This window comes from Marmota marmota, unplaced genomic scaffold (genome assembly GCF_001458135.2).
Source record: "Marmota marmota marmota unplaced genomic scaffold, marMar, whole genome shotgun sequence".
Taxonomy (NCBI): Eukaryota; Metazoa; Chordata; class Mammalia; order Rodentia; family Sciuridae; genus Marmota; species Marmota marmota.
Window position 1 is genome coordinate 7,681,938 of NW_026000130.1, and position 19,807 is coordinate 7,701,744.

The 19,807-nt window shown below is 35.1% G+C and overlaps 1 pseudogene; it reads left to right on the top strand.

Annotated features, from left to right (window-relative positions):
• Positions 1–1,912: 1,912 nt before the first annotated feature.
• Positions 1,913–2,384, top strand: LOC125611103 (annotated as a pseudogene).
• Positions 2,385–19,807: the final 17,423 nt, after the last annotated feature.

Below are 19,807 nucleotides of genomic sequence, written 5' to 3' on the forward strand. Positions count from 1 at the left end.
ACCTCTCTCTCTCTCTCTCTCTCTCTCTCTCTCTCTCTCTCTCATCTACTTTTTGTCTCTGTAAATCTGCATGTTCTAGATATTTCATGTAAGGGAAATATGAAAAGGATATGTGATGAAAATCCTAATCCCCGATATCTCAGAATGTGACCTTAGGTGGAAACAGGAACTTTATTGAAATAATCAAGTTTAAATGAGGTCATTATAGGGTGGGCCCTAATCCATTATGACTGCTGTCTTATAAAAAGAGAAAATTTGGACACAGAGACAGATATTCACAGAGGGAAGATGGTGTGAAAAGACTTAGAGAAGATAAACATCTATAAGCCAAGGAACACCTGAGGCTACCAGAAGCTAGAGACAGACCTGAAATAGATCCTTCCCTAGTGCCTTCAGAGAAAACATAGCCCTGTTGACATCTTGATTTGAGAAGCTGGACACCGAAACTGTGAGATAATAAATTTGAGTTGTTCTAAGACAACGAGCTTAGTGATAATTTTTAAGGAAGCCCTGGGAAAACTTCTATGACTCTTCTTTCATTTAACATGTTTTCAGAATTCATCCATGTTGTACAATGTACCCACTTCATTCCTTTTTATGTATCTTTATCTGTTCATCTGTTGATGGGCACTTGGATTGTTTCCTCCTTTTGGCTATTGTGAATAATGCTGTGTTGAATATTTGGATCCATGTTCTCAATTCTTCTGCATATATCTGCAAGTGAAATTGCTAGGTCATACATTAATTCTATGTTTAACTTTTTGAGAAATCATCAAACTGTTTTACTCCACACCTTCACCAACACTTCTTATTTCTATTGTTTCTATGAGCCATTTTAAGAGGTGTGAAAGGGTGTATCATGTGATTTTATGCTTTCCTCATGTCTCAAAATGTTAAGCATCTTTTCATGTGCTTACTGGCCATTTGAATATCTCATTTTGAGAAAAGTCTGTTCAAGTCTTTTGCCCATGTCTTAACTGGATGTTTGTCTTTTTGTTGTTGAATTGTAGAAATTCTTTATATATTCTGTATATTAAACCCTTGTAAGATTTATGATTTGAAATTTTTCCTTTCTAAGGGTTGCCTTTTCAATCTTTTGATGTTGTTTGCTGATGCATTAAAAATTACATTTTGATAAAATCCATCTTACCTATTTTTTTCTGTGTTATTGTGTTTCTAGTGTCACATTTTTAAAAAACAATACCAAATTCAAGGTCATGAGGTTTCCCTTATGTTTTATTTTTAAGCTTTTATAATTCTATCTCTACATTTAGATCTTCAACTTATTTTGAGTTCTTTTTTGTATGTGGTAAAAAGCATGAATACAACTTTTTTTTTGTACGTTGATATTCCATTTTCCCTAATTTGCTGAAGAGTCTGTTCTTTCCCCCACTGAATGGTCTTGGTACCCTTATTGAAAATCATACAACCATAGATGTGAAGGTTTATTCAGGGCCCTCTCTTCTATTTCAGTGTCTGTCTACCTTAGACCAATACCATGCCATTTTGATTATTGTGGCTTTGACATAAGTACTGAAACTAGGAAATTTGAATTCTCCAACTTTGTTGTTCTAATTCAAGATTAGAACTCCATTGGAATTTTATTAGAGATTGCATCAAATATAAAAGTGACTCTGAGTCATGCACAAAGTACCACCAGTAGCCAAAAGGAAGAAACAATCCAAGTGCCCATCAACAGATGGCTTTTCAAACAATGGAAATATATTTTCATAGTTCTGGAGGTTAAAAGCATAAAATCAAGCAGTGTAAGATCCCTCCTTGTCTACTACATTTTTTTTATAACTCCAGACATTCCTTGCCTTATGGCAGCATAATGTCTGTCTTTCCTCTGTATTTAGGTACAAATTTTCCTCCTCTTATAAGGGCAATAATCATAGGGAGCAAAGAGCAAATGGAACACTTGGAAGCCCTTAATGCTATTCTTTTTTTTTTTTTGGTGGGGGTTACCAGGGATTGAATTCAAGGGCCACTCAACCACATCCCCGGCCGTATTTTGTATTTTATTTAGAGACAGGGTCTCACTGAGTTGCTTAGTGCCCCGCTTTTGCTGAGGCTAGCTTTGAAAGATTACAGGCATGTGTCACCATGCCTGGCTCCTTGAGGCCAATTCTTGGGAGCAAGAAGCAGAGTGGAAAGAAAACATCAGTAAAGGAGCTAGAAGAGTGGTATGCAAGACAGGAGGAGCACCTACAGAAAATAAAAGCAAACAATGGCGCAGCAGAAGAAGTCTTTGTAAAGGACATTAATGAGTTGCATTAATGAGTTGTCTCCAGGTACTGAGCAGGTGGCCCAAGTTCAGCAAGCAGGCCAAAGATGTCTCCCCCATGCATTCTGTCCTTGTCTCAATTAAGCAGGCCCCCTGATCACTAAAGAGCCACCTGTGAAAAAAATACATCTGCAATATCTTAATCCTACTCAGTGGAGTGTTCACAGTGATTGGATTAATTATGTTGAGTTCTTCTAAACCAAACCTTTTGTTTTTAGAGTTGACCATTGTTTGTGATTGCACATTTCCTTCAACTTGCATTCAGAGGGGAGGTGGGAGGATGAAGAGTAAGGGAAGGAAGCTCCCAAAAGTAGCCTCAACCTGTGCTTTGTGCATTATTCTGTGAATAAATTTCTGTTTCAAACAAACAAAAAGCTGGGAATATGGCAGTTAATAAGCATCTAAGAATCTGTCTGTTTAGTGGAAGGCATACAGGCCATCAAGAAGGAAATGAGAGGGGCTGGGGTTGTGGCTCAGTGTTACAGCGCTTGCCTAGCACATGTGGGTTTGATCCTCAGCACCACATAAAAATAAAATAAAGGTATTGTGTCTCCAAAAAAAACACTTTAAAAATACTTTAAACAAAACTAAAACAAAATATTTTAAAAAATAAAAGGAAATAAGATAATTTTAGATAATGATAAATTTTATACAAAATAGAGCAGGTACTAGGTGAGGGTGAGGATTCAGAAGTATTCTGATTAGATAAGTGATTTCCAGTGCACAACCTGGGAGCAAGAATGAATTTTCTGGTACAGTAACATGTACCTATAGTCCCAGCTACTCAAGAAGCATAGGCAGAAGAATTTCCTGAGTTCAGGAATTAGACACCAGCCTGGGCAGCATAGTGAGACCCCATCTCAAAAAGCAAAACAAAATAAGCAAAAAATTATGAGTTCTCATTGCCAGAGCAATGAGGTGATGAAATATACTGTAGTGTGGATCTTGAAAGCTCCCCTAAGCCGAAGTAGTTAAAGGCTGGATCCCCAGGGTATTGGGAGATGGTAGAGCCTTTAAAAGATGGAGCCTGGTGGGAGGTCTTTAGGTCATCACAGGTGTGCCCTTGAAAGGGACTATAGGACTCTAGTTTCCTTCTCACTTTCTTTTGTTCTCTGGCTTATGACCAGATGAGCAGTTTTGCTTAGCCATGCACTTTTGCCATGATATGCTGCCTCCCCACTGGCCCAAAAGTAATGGGGTCAATCGTTTGAGTTGTAATCCCAAAACTATAAGCCAAAATAATCTTTTATCTTTACAGATTAATTATCTCAGATATTTTGTTATAATGACAGAGAACTGACTAACACAAAATATCCCACCCTAGAAGAGGTATATTGCTGTATATACATAATTGACACTATGATTTAAAGATTAATTCTTTGATTAGTTTTATTTACTTTAATAATTTCCAAGAGCCAAAATAATTCTGTGTATCCTGACTAAACCAAAGTTTTGAACAATAGGTGTTGAAAGCCAGACTCCAGAGTGTGGTACTCATTCCAAAGTGTTGCCACATGTCGGCTCACAACTGAAGATTGTCCAGGAACTAGGATGACCCTATTTCCTCATTACTTTCTTCTCTCACCAACCTGACCTACAATCTTACTAACGGCTGAGTTATAAATTTTCAACCGTGAATGCTCCCATCTTCCTAGTTTTAACATTTGATTGACTCATGCAACCACAGAGTTGAAGGTTTCCCATATTCATCTACACACCAGATAACACTGAAGTATGTAGATTGGACAAAACAGTTGGGAAACTTCTAAATGGAACCCCAACCTATGCAAAGGTAAACACTAAACCTAGTAATTTAAAAATAAAAGCTATGATTTAATTACTACTACATGGCAGACACTGGGATAAGGAAGTGAACATAACTCGGCACATTTAATCTTCAGTACTTTCCACAGGGAGAAACCAGTGTGCAGTGTAAATATTTAATAACTCCAATTCATACCTGCATGGCTACAGCAAAGTATTTTTTATCAGTAAAATAGAAACAAGGTACTATAGATCTTGCAAATTTGTGTGTGTGAAGATTAAATGATTTAGTGGTTATAAACTATTAAACACTTTCTTAATGTTAGCTGTTGGACTCATTATTGTAAACTTAATATGTATAGTCCTGGGTAAAGATTTTGTGATCATTCAATTCCATTTGCTTTCTGTTTTCCTATATGGTTATGTGGCCCTTTTATCTTCCTGGAAGGTTTCTGACTTGATGTGTGCTTATTTACAATTCACCAGAAAAGGAGCCTCATGTCACTTCCCACAGTCTGCCCAGCCCCCTTAAGACCAAAGGAAAATATAAACAAGTTTGTTGAAAGAATCTATGAGCACTAATAAAAATATTCACTGCACTGTGTGAAGAAAGAGTGAAAAACAGCATCAATAATATCTTACTGCTTTCACTTTAAGTTTTATTTTGTAGGTGTGCATATTAATATAGTCAAACTGACCACAGAGTAAGTCTTGTTATGCTTTTAAAAATTAACATCATGTCCAAATTATCTTATTTTATTTGAAATACAATTACCATCATTTAAAATACTGACAAATATTCCATTATATGAATGTGTTGTGGGTTCTCTTAATAATTTTTAGTCATTTTCAATTTCACTAAGCTATAAATAAACCAGAATTTCAGATTATTAAGGATATGACTCCTTTACATTTTTTCATCCCTTTAGAGAACTGTGTGTGTGACTATTCTTTCCCCCCTTTTTTGTCTTATTAATGTGGTTGGAATTTTATGAATGTTGTTATATATAATGAGATGGTCTGCTCATATTAGAGAATCCTTACATTCCTAGTATTTCTCATTTGTTATACCATCACCAGAAAAGTGATGTCTCTGGGATAGTATCTTGAGGAATTCCCAGAGAAGGGGGGAACTCAACTCGGGACAAGTGGGATTCTTGACAAATACCAATGGAAAAGAATTTCAACACATGTAAATTGAGTCACTGACAAATAAATAAAGGGATTCAAAGCAAAATGTGGGCCATCTCAAGGGTAAGAGATGCATTTGGGGAATCCCCAGCTCTTCTTCTAAAGGAAACTTAGTGAAGAGTAGTCATAGGAAGGTATGTAGGGACGACATCTGTCTGGTAATTGGTTTGTGGTCATGTGGTTTTTCTCAAGATCCTTAGGCTGATGTGATCTCTATTATCTGATAGGTAGATAACACTGAAAAGTCGTCTCCTAAGTTAATTTTAGAGGACTTTGTCAAAATATTGTATCTCTCTTTGTGTAATCTATTTATTGGTAGACTAATTAACACTGCACAAGATAATTAACATATATGAGTAAATTTATGGTTAAATTTAAGATTTAAAGATTTCCCAGAAATATAGGAGTGGTGCTGAGAATTAAACTCAGTGCCTTACACATGAAAAAATATGGGGGAGAGCTCTACCATTGAGCTATAACCCCAGCTCTCCCCCATATTTCCTTTTTTTTTTTTTTTTTTTTTAGTTGTCAATGGGCCTTTATTTTATTTATTTATATGCGGTGCTGAGAATCAAACCCAGTGCCTCACACATGCTAGGCAAGTGCTGTACCACTGAGCAACCCCACCCCACATTTCTTATTAGTGCACTATAATTGTACAAAGTGGTGGAATTGTTACATATTCATACATGCACACAATATGACAATTTGGCCAATATTATTCCTCAGTATTTCCTATTTCCCTTCCCTCCTCCCTCCCTCTGGTTCTTTTCAGAGAAAAGTTTTATAACGTGTTCAACAAAACAAAATATATTTGATTGACCAAAGTGGAAAGTCCCAAATTAGAGGTTAGTTAACAGCTTCTGGTTAGTTAAGCATATTGATCTGGGTTTAGTTTGCTTCAGTAGGAGTCCAAGATATCGGAGCCAACTAAGTCTAATGGACTTCCAATTAATTATTTTAATAGTGCCATTTCATTATACGGTCAGACTATAGCTTTCTTTCTGCACCACCATTGTCAATTTATGTTTTAGAATTTCTAATTAAGGTTTCATTTAATTTTTAAATTAGCTCTGTCAGTTTTAGTTTGTCTCATGGAACATACCCTTGAATCTAATATGGCCTGGGATGAATGAGCTAGAAGGAAAAAAAAATTGTACTTCAGTGGAAAACTTTGCATTGTTCTGATCATACGGTTCACGTTAGCCCCAGTCTTCCTTTGTTGTTGGTTACTTTGGAAGACTGCTGATAGCAATGCACAATGATTCATTTTTCCTCATTCAAATTGAAGGCCAGTTTTACTTCCATTTACACATTCATTTCAATATTTATTGAAAATGCATTCATTTTTATATCTGTATGGCAGTCAGGATTTAATCATTTTTGGAAAATTATCTTTTTAAAAAATTGTATAATTTATCAAAATGAATTCTGCTGTCATGTATAACTAAGACGATCCAACTTTAAAAATTGTCATTAAATTGCACAAAACACGAAATAAACCATCTTAGCCATTTTTAGGTGTACAGTTCAGAGGCATTAAGTACAGTCACATTGTTATGCCACCATCACCACCACTCATCTCCAGAACTCTTCTCATCTTACAAAAATGAAATCCTATGCACATTAAAAAATAACCCTCCACTACTCCAAGCTCCTAAAAATCACCTTTCTACTTTCTATTTGTGAATCTGATTCTAGATATCTCTTCATATCTTATATGAGTGTGCCCAAAGGAAACACTTTTCCTCTACCAAGCTAGATGCAGTGGAGGAGGGAGCTGCTAATTAGCAGATTAACAGGAAAAAAAAGTTAACATACATATGAAAGAATAGACATGTTCAGATTCCCTGAACTACTAGAGTAGAGGTAGGGATTTATACACCAACTTAAAGGATTTCTATGGAAAAGACAAGTAAGCTTTTAGGAGAACAAATGGAAGGTATAACAGTTGATGATACGTTTACTGATATGATTTCCCATTTAATTGCAAGTGGTACTACCTGGGAGTGAAGCTCCCCCAAGGAGGGAGTTTATGGCAGCTTCATTCTTTTTTTAATTTTTTATTCTAATTTGTTATATATGACAACATAATGCATTAGGATTCATATTACACATATAGAGCACAATTTTTCTTATCTCTGATTGTATACAAAGTATATGCACACCATTCATGTATTCGTTCGTGTACTGAAGATAATGATGTCCATCTCATTCCATCATCTTTTTTACACCCCTTGCCCCCTCCCTTCCCCTCCCTCCCCTTTGCCCTATCTGGAGTTTGTCTAATCTTCCCATGCTACCCCTCCCAACCCCACTAGGAATCAGGCTCCTTTATTAGAGAAAACATTCAGCATTTCGTTTTGGGGGATTGGCTAACTTCGCTTAGCATTATCTTCTCTAATTCCATCCGCTTACCTGCAAATGCCATGATTTTATTCTCTTTTATTGCTGAGTAATATTCCATTGTGTATATATTCCACATTTTGTATCCATTCATCTATTGAAGGGCATCTAAGTTGGTTCCACAGTTTAGCTATTGTGAATTGTGCTGCTATAAACATTGGTGTGATTGTGTCCCTATAGTATATTCTTCTTAAGCCTTTTGGGTATACACCGAGGAAAGGGATAGCTGGGTCAAATGATGGTTCCATTCCCAGTTTTCCAAGAAATCTCCATACTGTTTTCCATATTGGCTGCACCAATTTGCAGTCCCACCAGCAATGTATGAGTGTGCCTTTCTCCCCACATCCTCACCAACACTTATTGTTGTTTGTATTCATAATAGCTGCCATTCTGACGGGAGTGAGATGAAATCTTAGAGTAGTTTTGATTTGCATTTCCCTAATTGATGAACACTTTTTTATATATTTGTTGATTGATTGTATATCATCTTCTGAGAAGTGTCTGTTCAGTTCCTTGGCCCATTTATTGATTGGGTTATTAGGATTTTTTGTGTTTTGTTTTGGTTTTGTTGTGGTTTTTTTTTTTTTTTTTGATGTTTAGCTTTTTGAGTTCTTTATATACCTAGAGATTAGTGCTCCATCTGATGTGCAAGTGGTAAAAACTTGCTCCCAAGCTGCTCCCAAACTTGCTCACCTCACTGGTTGTTTCTTTTGCTGAGAAAAAAAAATTTTTTTAGTTTGAATCATTCCGTTTATTGATTCTTGATTTTAATTCTTGCTCTATAGGAGTCTTATTAAGGAAGTAGGGGCCTAATTCTATATGATGGAGATTTGGGCCTACTTTTTCTTCTGTTAGACACAGGGTTTCTAGTTTACTTTCTAGGTACTAGATCCTTGAGTGTTGTACATGGTTTAGAGATAGGGCTTTAATTTCATTTTGTTGCATATGGATTTCCAGTTTTCCCAGCACTATTTTTTGAAGACACTGTCTTTTCTCCAATAAGATAAGATATAGATATAAGATAATTGTAATTTTGTGAATTCGTCTCTGTGTCCTCTATTCTGTACCATTGGTCTACCAGTCTGTTTTTGGTGCCAATGCCAAGCTGTTTTTATTACTATTGCTCTGTGGTATAGTTTAAGGTCTGGTATAGTGATGCCACCTGCTTCACTGTTCCTGCTAAGAATTTCTTTTGCTATTCTGGGTCTCTTATTTTACCAGATGAATTTTATGACTGCTTTTTCTATTTCTATGAGGAATGTCATTGGGATTTTGATCAGAATTGCATTAAATCTGTATATTGCTTTTGGTAGTATGGTCATTTTGATAACATCAATTTTGCCTATCCAAGAGCAAGGTAGATCTTTCCATCTTCTAAGGTCTTCTTTGATTTCTTTCTTTAGGGTTCTGTAATTTTCATTACATAGGTCTTTCAATTCTTTCATTTATTCCCAAGTATCTTTTTTTTTTAGGTTATTGTAAATGGGGTAGTTTTCCTCATTTCCCTCTCAGAGGATTTGTCACTGATATACAGAAATGCCTTTGATTTATGGGTTTTGATTTTATATACTGCTACTTTGATAAATTCATTTACTAATTCTAGAAGTTTTCTGGTGGAACTTTTAGGGTTTTCTAGGTATAAAATCGTATCATCAGCAAATAGTGCCAGTTTGAGTTCTTCTTTTCCTATGTGTATCCCTTTAGTTTCTTTCATCTATCTAATTGCTCTGGCCAGTGTTTCAAGAACTTTATATGTTAAATAAAAGTGGTGAAAAGAGGGCATCTCTGTCTTGTTCCAGTTTTTAGAGGAATGCCTTCAATTTTTCTCCATTTAGAATAATGTTGGCCTGGGGCTTAGCATAGATAGTCTTTATGATGTTGAGATATGTTCCTGTTATCTCTAGTTTTTCTAGTGTTTTGAACATGAAAGAGTGCTGTATTTTGTCAAATGCTTTTTTGCGTCTATTGAGATGATCATATGATTCTTATCTTTAAGTCTAATGATGTGATGAATTAATTACGTTTATTGACCTCCCTATATTGAACCAACCTTGCATCCCTGGGATTAATCCCACTTGATCATGGTGCATGATTTTTTTGATTTGCTTTTGTATTTAATTTGCCAGAATTTTATTGAGAATTTCTGCATCTATGTTCACTAGACATATTGGTCTGAAGTTTTCTTTCTTTGATGTGTCTTTGCCTGGTTTTGAATCAGGGTGTTATTGGCCTCATAGAATGAGTTTGGAAGTGCTGCTTCTTTTTTCAATTTCCTGAAATAAATGGAAGATTATTGGTATTAGTTCTTCTTTAAAGATCTTGTAGAACTCTGCTGTGTATCCATATGGTCCTGGGCTTTTTTTGGTTGGTAGGCTTCTGATGGTGTCTTCTATTTCATTACTTGAAATTGATCTGTTTAAATTGTGTATATCATCCTAATTCAATTTCGGCAAATCATATGACTCTAGAAATTTGTCAATGCCTTCAATAATTTTTATTTTATTGGAATTCAAGTTTTCAAAATAATTTATAATTATCTTCTGTATTTCTGTAGTGTCTGTTGTGACACTATTACACTACTGTGTTCCTTTTTCATCAAGTATGTTAGTAATTTGAGTTTTCTTTCTCCTACTCTTTGTTAGCATGCTAAAGGTTTGTCAATTTTATTTATTTTTTCAAAGAACTAACTTTTTGTTTTGTCAATTTTTTCAATTGTTTCTTTTGTTTCAATTTCATTGATTTCAGCACTGATTTTAATTATTTTTTGTCTTCCACTGCTTTTGGTGTTGATTTGTTCTTTTTCTAGGTCTTTGAGATGTAATATTAAGTCATTTATTTGTCTACTTTTTCTTCTTTTAATAAATGAACTCCATGCAGTGAACTTTCCTCTTAGAACTATTTCACAGTGTCCCAAAGATTTCAATATGTTGTATCTGTGTTCTCATTCACCCCTAAGAATTTTTTAATCTCCTCCTTGATGTCTTCTGCAACCCATTGTTCTTTCAGTAGCATATTATTTAGTCTCCAGGTGTTGGAGTAGCTTTTATTTTTTATTTTATCATTAATTTCTAATTTCATTCCATTAAGATCTGATAGAATGCAGGATAGTATCTCTACTTTTTTACATTTTCTAAGGGTTGCTTTGTGGCATAATGTATGCTCTATTTTAGAGAAGGATCCATGTGCTGCTGAGAAGAAAATGTATTTATTCATTGAAGGATGAAATATTCTATATATGTCAATGAAGTCTAAGTTATTGATTATATTATTGAGATCTGTAGTTTCTTTGTTCAGCTTTTGTTTAGACAAATTATCAGTGGTGAAAGAGGTGTGTTAAAGTCACCCAGAATTATTGTTTTGTTGTCTATTTGACTCTTGAACCTGAGAAGAATTTTTTGATAAATATAAATGCTCCATTGTTTGGGGCATATAAATTTATTATTGTTATGTCTTGTTGATGAATGGTTTCCTTAAGCAGTATGAAATATCTTCTTTATCCCTTGTGATTAACTTTGGCTTGAAGTCTACTTTATTTGATATGAAGTCTACTTTGGCTTGAAGTCTACTTTATTTGGTATGGAAATCCCTGCTTCTTCTGAAGTTCATGTGAATGGTATAATTTTTCCCAACCTTTCACCTTCAGTCTGTGGATATATATTCCTATGAGATGAGTCTCTTGGAGGCAGCATATTGTTGGGTCTTTTTTAATCCAATCATGGCAGCTTCATTCTTAGAAGGGTCTGCCTTTAGTCAAAAAAAAAAAAGGGAACCCCTAAGAAAATTACTTTCTGCATCTGCTGTATCTCAAATATTTTAAGCTTATATAATAATCTTTATACCATGTCTTGGGGGTATTAGTGGAATCACACAATATTTTCCTTTTGTGAGTGGTTTATTACACTTGTCAAAATGTCCTCAAGGTTCATCTGTGTTGTAACCTGTGTCAGAACATTTTTCTTTTTTAAGGGTGATATTTTTAAGGCTGAGTAATATTCCACCAAATGCATATGTGACATTTTGTATATCCATTCATCCATCACTGGATGCTTATGCTGCTTTTGACTTCTGACTTTTATGAATAATGCAGTAGAAACATGGGTGTATAAATGTCTCTTTAAGACCCTACTTTTAATTCTTTGGGGTACAAACCCAAAAGTGGAATTGATGGATATATTTATAATCCTTTTTTAAAAATGGCCATTCAGTCTTTGTTTTGTTTTGTTTTGTTGGTACTGGGAATTGACCCCAGTGGTGCTCTACCACTAAGCCACATTCACAGTCCTTTCATTTTTAATTTTGAGACGAGTCCTACTAAATTGTTCAGGGCCTCACTGAACTGCTGAAGCTGGCCTTGAACTTGCAAACCTCCTTCAGAATCTCTGGGATTATAGATATGTGCCATTGTGCCTGACTATTTTTTTTCTTTTGATAGTAGTAATCCTAATGATTGTGAGGTGGTATCTTGTTGTAGCTTTGATTTGTTTCTCTCTAATAATTATCAATGATGAGCATCTTCCCATCTGTTTATTGGCCAGAAAATTATTTTTTAACACTGAAATCCACCTTTTATCACTATACATCCACCAACCAGAATCCCACACATTGTATATGATGGAAGTATTAGAGATAAACAATTCAGAAATAAGTATGAGCCATACTTCATGGATATCAGATTTAATTAACAGCATTTTCTTTTTCTTTCCTTGGTGGTCCATTTTACAAATCCGCCTCTCTTGTAGTCATTCGACATTTGGCAAGAGGAGAGAGAGGGTCTATTGTTGCCAATTTATGGCACAGGTTTCAGGGTGGGCAATGGAATATTACATTGCTTTATATAAGATTTATGGTAATGCCAAGTGTAATGGCACATACCTGCAATCCCAGTGAGTTGGGAGGCTGAGGCAGGGGAATCTCAAGTTCAAGCCCTGCCTTGGCAATTTAGCAAGACTTTCTCTCAGAGTAAAAGGGCTGCAGATATAGATCAATGGTAGAGCACCTTTGAATTCAATCCCCAGTATTGAAAATATAAAACATATAGTAATGTTGGTATCTCTTCAATATTCTCCTGTTAGTTTTCTGCTATTTCTTCTAGATTAAAGTTATGATTATTTGAACAGATTACCAAAAATATTCCAATTACATTTCAGTAATATTTATATCTTTTCAGTATTTGCTCTTTCAATGCATTTATGTGTATTTCCTTTTATTAATTTTATTCTATCACATCAATGTTTTGTTATGCTTAAACCATTATGTCCCATCATCCTATATACAAGACACTAAAAAAACTATAAACTCCTATTAGTCATAGTAGTCTTTTCCTCTTTTGTACCTTTTTTAAAAATATTTTCTTTTAGTTGTAAATGAATACAATATTTTTATTTGTTTTTATTCTTATGTGTTGCCAGGGATCAAACCCAGTGCCTCACACATGCTAGGCAAGTGCTCTACCACTGAGCCACAACCCCACCCCCATCTTTTTTACCTTTCTAATGTTAAAATATAATTTTCAGAAAAAGAATCTTGATTCTCTTACAGATATAAAAATGAACATGTAGGGCTGGGTTTGTGGCTCAGTGGTAGAGCACTTGCCTGGAATATGTGAGGCACTGAGTTCAATTCTCAGCACCACATATAAATAAAAAATAAAGGTCCATCCAACAACTAAAATGAATAAAATAAATAAAATTTTTTTAAAAAAATAAACATGTTAAAGAATTGATTTTGCTTGTATACCAGGAAGTACCATGCAGATGTTAAAGCCAATCCATAAGAAGAGTCAAAGTAGCACAGATTTATATGACATGAAGGAATGTTGAAATGAATTGCAAATGGAGATGGAATGGATTTTACCACAGTTGGACATTATGGGAAAATCCTACCAGACCAGATGAAATTTATATATCTATTAATTATCAATTATATATCTGTAATAGGATCAATTAAATAATTTTCACCTCAGAGGTATTCAAGTGAAGAAGTTGTCCCTGAGTATTTGTACTGAAACCAAAATTTAAAACACCATATTACTTAACAGAAAATTGTTCTGATGTGTGTAATAAAAGGAAATATCATATTCATTATCAGAAAATTGTTCTCATACATTGCAGTAAAAGGAACTTGAAAGCAATATTTCCAAATCAATCACACAACATTCTTCAACCAAACATGAGTCTACCATATCATGATGAATTCCTCTGGTAGTCTTGAACTTTGTTTTACATTTGTTCCAACAGGATTCAGTGTTTTGTGTATGCACACCAAGAGGTGACACAAAATTTTAAGTGCATTTGTTAGTTAATTATAATATGTTGGAAATCAAGGTGAGAGGTAATATCTATAATATTAAAAATTTGCATTTCACCCTCTGGTAATATTTTATTTTATGGCTAAAGCAGGACTTATTGATTTGCAAGTAATGACCCACACCACCAAGCTGTTATCAGATACAGATCAAAGTAATGCTTGTATACTTTACAACAGATATTGTAGCTTTTGGCCATAGCATGGGCTGTGATTTCCATAGACCATCAGAGTAGAGGATAAAGTTATATTTTCAGTTAGTGACATGAGGAGCATTTGGAACATCAACAATAAATAGGCTGCAGCATATCTTGAAATAAATGGCTATACATTGGGAGAAGTAAAATGAAAACTTTCCCAAAGATAAAACCACTAAAAAAGTTTAAAATTTCAGTTTAATATGCAGGAACTAATCTAAATTTAGAAATTTGACCCACAGGGAAATATGTTCAATCAATCCTTATAAAGTTACAAAAGAACTCAAAAAAATGAACAGGATTAGAATCCAGTAACCCAAAGGGTTCATTGTAAAAGGATGTATAGCTGTCTCCATATAGGGAAAAACATAATAACTTTTCCTCACCTGTCATTAAGATCATGTATGGTGTCTTTATAACAGAAGACAGACTACCAAGACAAAGCACAACAAATTTATTTAGCTGGATGTTTTGTCACAACCTACAATCCCATTTCAAGGACAGCCTGCACAACTTAGGGAGACCTTGTGTCAAATTTTTTTAAATACAATAAGAAGGGATGGGGATGTAACTCAGTGGTAGAGAGCCCCTGAATTCAATTCCCCCAGTACTGAAAAAAAGAACTCACATGACATAGAAATCTTCAGAAATTAAGACCCAAAGAACTGTGTATTTTTATCTTTAGTTTAAATGAAGGACACACAGTTATGAGAAATCTGACTGAATAAAAAGACTAACTTAAGTCAGGAATGACTATGCATTCCTGAAATCCCACTACTCAGGAGGCTAAGGTAGGACACCCAAGGCAACAATAGTTGCCTGTCTCAATATAAAATTGAAAAATAGGCTGGGGATGTAGTTCAATGGTAAAGCACCCCTGGTTCATTCCCTAGTACTCCCCCCATACAGACAAGTGTGTACACACACACACACACGAGTATGACCTAATGAGAATAAACTGTTGGGAACTTGAACTTGTCAAAGTCTATTCAGATTCATCTTGGCCTCTGTGTAGTATTCCTGTAAATAGAAGGTCACCTCTCACATGAAAGTCCAATGACCAAGTTTCAGGAGAGATAGGTCAGAGAATTCTTTCATGGCCTGCTCTTGCACAAAAGGGAGAGGTAAAGTCAAAGAGAGATCTCCAAAGGCATATGTTTTAGGGTCACATTCTAAGCCCAACACACCATTGAAACACATCTTTCCAAAAAAAAAAAACCAACAATAAAAAATTAAAAAAAAAAAGAAACACATCTTTCCTACACTATGTACATAATCATTTGCTCTTTTTATTGCTATAGGGACTTTGATTGTTATGTCTATTGTCCTGGCTTCAAGTTTCCTTGATGTTGACAGTTCAATGTTGTCAAAAAGTAGGCATGCTTGTTCCTAATTTCAATGTTGTCAAAAATACCCACAACACAGCTCCTATATCCATGGGTGTGGATTCTGTTGTCATGTATGTGTGTATCCATAATTGTAATTTTTTTTTCTTTTTACTATTTTCTTGTTTTGTTTTGTTGAGGTACTGGGGATGGAAGCCAAACAAGTCTGAGCTACATCCTCAGCCCTTTTTTTATATATATATTTTTTGAGACAGGATCAGTCTTATTTTCCCAGGCTGGCCTTGAACTTGCTATCCTCTTGCCTCAGCTTCCAGAGTGGCTGGGATTTTAGGCATGTGTGTCACCACACTCGACTCTTCTAGTTTTTATTAGTTGTGTTTTCCCACTTTTCTTTTCTACTGCTGTGACCAATAGCAGTGCAGAGAGGAAAAGGCTAGAGGACAACACTCGTTGCTCCAGAAATACTCCATTAGGGCTGGGGATATGGCTTGGTGGTAGAGTGTTTGCCTTCCATGAATGAAGCACTGGGTTCAATCTCCAGCACCAAAACACACACACACACACACACACACACACAGAGAGAGAGAGAGAGAGAGAGAGAGAGAGAGAGAAATATTTGTTAGGTTTTATTCAAAGTCAGCTATGAAAGAAGATAGAAGACACTTCTATCAAAAGTTCTGTCTTTGAAACCTCTGAAGGTGAGCAGAGGTTTTTAAAGGAGAAGAGGCAGTGAAGTGAGACAAAAGGCAAGAAGCATACGTAAGCAGATTTAGTTCACCCACTTTAGGCTGAGTCTTCACTCTTAGTTTCTCTGGTGCCTGTCAGAGTGGATTGTAACCCTTCAGTCCCATTCTCAGCAGAAGGAATTTGCTCTTAATTGATGGAGGTAGAAGTGGAGAAGCCAAATTCAGTCTGTTTCACTGCCGTATACTTACCTACTTTTCCCCTATAAAATGAGTCTGGAATTCATTTCTATACCTACTGCTTTTCTGATCTCAATTCATTTATTTTGTCCTCACTCAGAATGATGCCTTGTCTTCTACTATATTTGTGATTAATTTTTTTAAACCAGGTGTGCTAAACCATGGAGCCACATCCCCAGCCCTTTTTCATTTCTTATTTTGAAGCAGAGTCTCATTAAGTTGCTTAGGGCCTCACTAAGTTCCTGAGGCTGGTTTTGAACTTGCGTTTCTCCTGCCTTATCCTCCCAAGCAGCTGGGGTTATAGGTGTGCACTATCATGCCTGGCAACTTTGTTCTTCTTACTAACTGCATTGTAACATTTTTTTTCCAGTATTCTTTAGTAATGGAAAGAATCTGATTTATCTTTGATTAAAACTTTACCAAAATCAGAAAGTCAATGATCAATTATTTTATCTCATGTGTGAAAGCCAGAGGGGGAAAAGGAAATTTAAAAAGAGAAAGAGAGAACAATAGAGTAAAGGAAGGGGATCAAGAGGGAAGAAGGGGAGAGCATGGGGAAGAATTGGGGAACAAAATCTACCAAATTATGCTATGTCCATGTTTGAATATACTACAATGAATCCCACATATATATACAATTATAGTTCATTACTTAATAATAATAGAAGGGAGATCAGTAGTGCAAGTAGATCAGGGAAGGAAGGAGGAGAGGAAAAGGAAAATACTGGGGAATGAGATTGATCAAATTATGTTTTGTGCATGTGTCAATATGGCATAATGAGTCCCACTACTATGTATGATTATAATGCACCAATTAAAAAATAAAAATTTTAAATTTAAAAAACTGCTTTGTGGGGCTGGGGATGTGGCTCATGCGGTAGCGCGCTTGCCTGGCATGCGCAGAGCGCTGGTTCAATCCTCATCACCACATAAAAATAAAATAAAGATGTTGTGTCCACTGAAAACTAAAAAATAGATATTAAAAAGATTCTCTCTCTCTCTTTAAAAAAAACTGCTTTGCTTTGTTTGCTTTCATACATCTTGATATGTGTGTAAAGATAAATATAAATCTAAAAAATTCTATCTTTTAAATTTTCCCTGGTGCCAAAAGGGAATATTTTCTTTCAATATTTTCTTTCAATATTTCCTTCAGAAACTTGCGATCCTAAATCCTTTCTGTCTCTTCCAAATGTATGTATTTTTTTTAAGTTAGGTAAGCCTCTTTCCAGTTTTACAGTCCAGAAATATCTCTTAAAGCCACCTCTATGAAATGTGAACATAGAGGAAGATGGGATCCTGTCTCTCTACCTCTGTAGTTTAGTCCAAGCGCTTATCTATGAGTTGTAACTACTGGTACTCAAAAGAGAAACTGTTTTATTTTTATTTTTTTTCATTTGGAGAAAGACAATTAATTCATATGTAATAGTTTGTATCTACCTACCTAAAAGAATGAGATTCTTTTCTATCTTTGCAATATTCTTAGTGGATTGCCTGTGGTTTAATATTTATTAAATATTAAATCACAACATGGTTTAATATTTATTCAATAACAAAATGGTTTCAATCTTGTTAACATTTTTTGAGAGACTGTACTGGGTTGGCAGGAGATTTTGTTTTTAATTTCCCTAATAATGAACTTTTGTTATTTTATCATCTGTTGTAGTTCGGTTATTCTAAACATTTCTGGGCAAATTAAATGTCAGTTTCAGTGGTTGTCAAGTTATATTCTGTTTTTTTAAACTTGTTTACATTTATTCTTTAGTTGTAGGTGGACAACAATACCTTTTATTTTTATGGGTGCTGAGGATTGAACCCAGTGCCTCACACATGCTAGGCAAGCGCTAAAGTGGTTAAAGCTCACTGAGCCACAACCCCAGCCCTCAAGTTATATTGTTTATTCTGTTATTAGTTATGGTCCAGATTTTTTAAAATTCTTAAAGACATCTTGATGACCTTTTTTGGTTAGATTTATCTTTAAGAACATTCTAGTTGTAGCTCAGCGGTAGAGTGCTCGCCTAGCACGTGTGAGGACCTGGGTTTGATCCTCAGCACCACATAAAAATAAATAAATAAATAAGGTATTGTGTCCAACCATAAGAGAAAAATTAAATATTTTTAAAAAAACATTCTAGTGTAATTGTGACCAGTAGGCCACTGGTATATAGGAACCACCATTGATGTTTGTATATTGGTCTTATGATTAGCAACCTTGATGAACTCATTATTCCATTGGTTTGTCTATGATAGCTTAGATTTCCTATGTTGTCACATGATCTGTACATATTGGCAGTTGTGGTTTTTTTCTTTTCCAGTGCTTACTTGATCTATTTTCTTGCAAATGTGTATTGAAAGGACCACCATTACAATGTTGAACAAAAGCAGCAATAACACCTGAGTTATTCCATGTTATAAGGGAAGAAAAATATTTTTCCTTCCCCCCATATCTTGGATTCATTGGATGATCCCCCTAAAGCAAAAAGAGAGAGAGAGAGAGAGAGAGAGATATTAACAAAGAAAAGGCATTACAAATTTATTTAATGTAGGTTTTATATGACACAGGGACCTTGATAAGGAAATGAAATGAAGACCCAAGAAAGTGGTTAAAGCTCAGTGTTTTTATGCTAAGTTTGATGAAGAGTAGAGCATCTATAGAAATATGATAGGACAGGGGCTGGGGTTGTGGCTCAGTGTAGCGCACTTGCCTGGCATGTGTGAGGCGCTGGGTTCGATTCTCAGCACCACGTATAAATAAATAAAATAAAGGTCTATCAAAAATAAAAATAAATTTTAAAAAAAAGAAATATGATAGGACAGAGGAAGTATAAGTGTAACAAACTGAAGGAAAGAAAAGGCTTATGTGTTCATATTTCTCTTGGTGGTTCTATACCTTCAGAAATAAGGGTATTCCTTTCTTCCAGATATAGAAAATGTACCTCCCATGCAGGTGGCCACACAATCTTTATCTTATTTCTGATTTTAAAGGCAATGTTTACAAAACGTCATTACTAAATATTTAAGAACTTCCATTCTCTTCCTTCTTTGATTTTCCTGAGTCCATTGACACAATTACATTAATAAATCATAATCCTAATGTTCACCATTCTTGAATTTCTGGCATTAGTTGTACTTGTTGTGTTTGATTGCCTTTTTATTGATATTTATAGATTTCATTTGCTAGTACTTTACTATTTTGGCTTTTTGCATCTAGCTTCAACAAGTGAGATCAGGCAATAGTTGTCCTTTCTTATATTGGCCTTGGTCAGTTGTATTACCAAGGCTATAATAGCCCCATTGGAGTGGGATTTCATAGCTTGGGAAAATGTGAATAAGTGTTTCTTGTCTCTGACTTCCATAGATTCTAGACTTCAACTGTCCAAAACTGAAGCATCT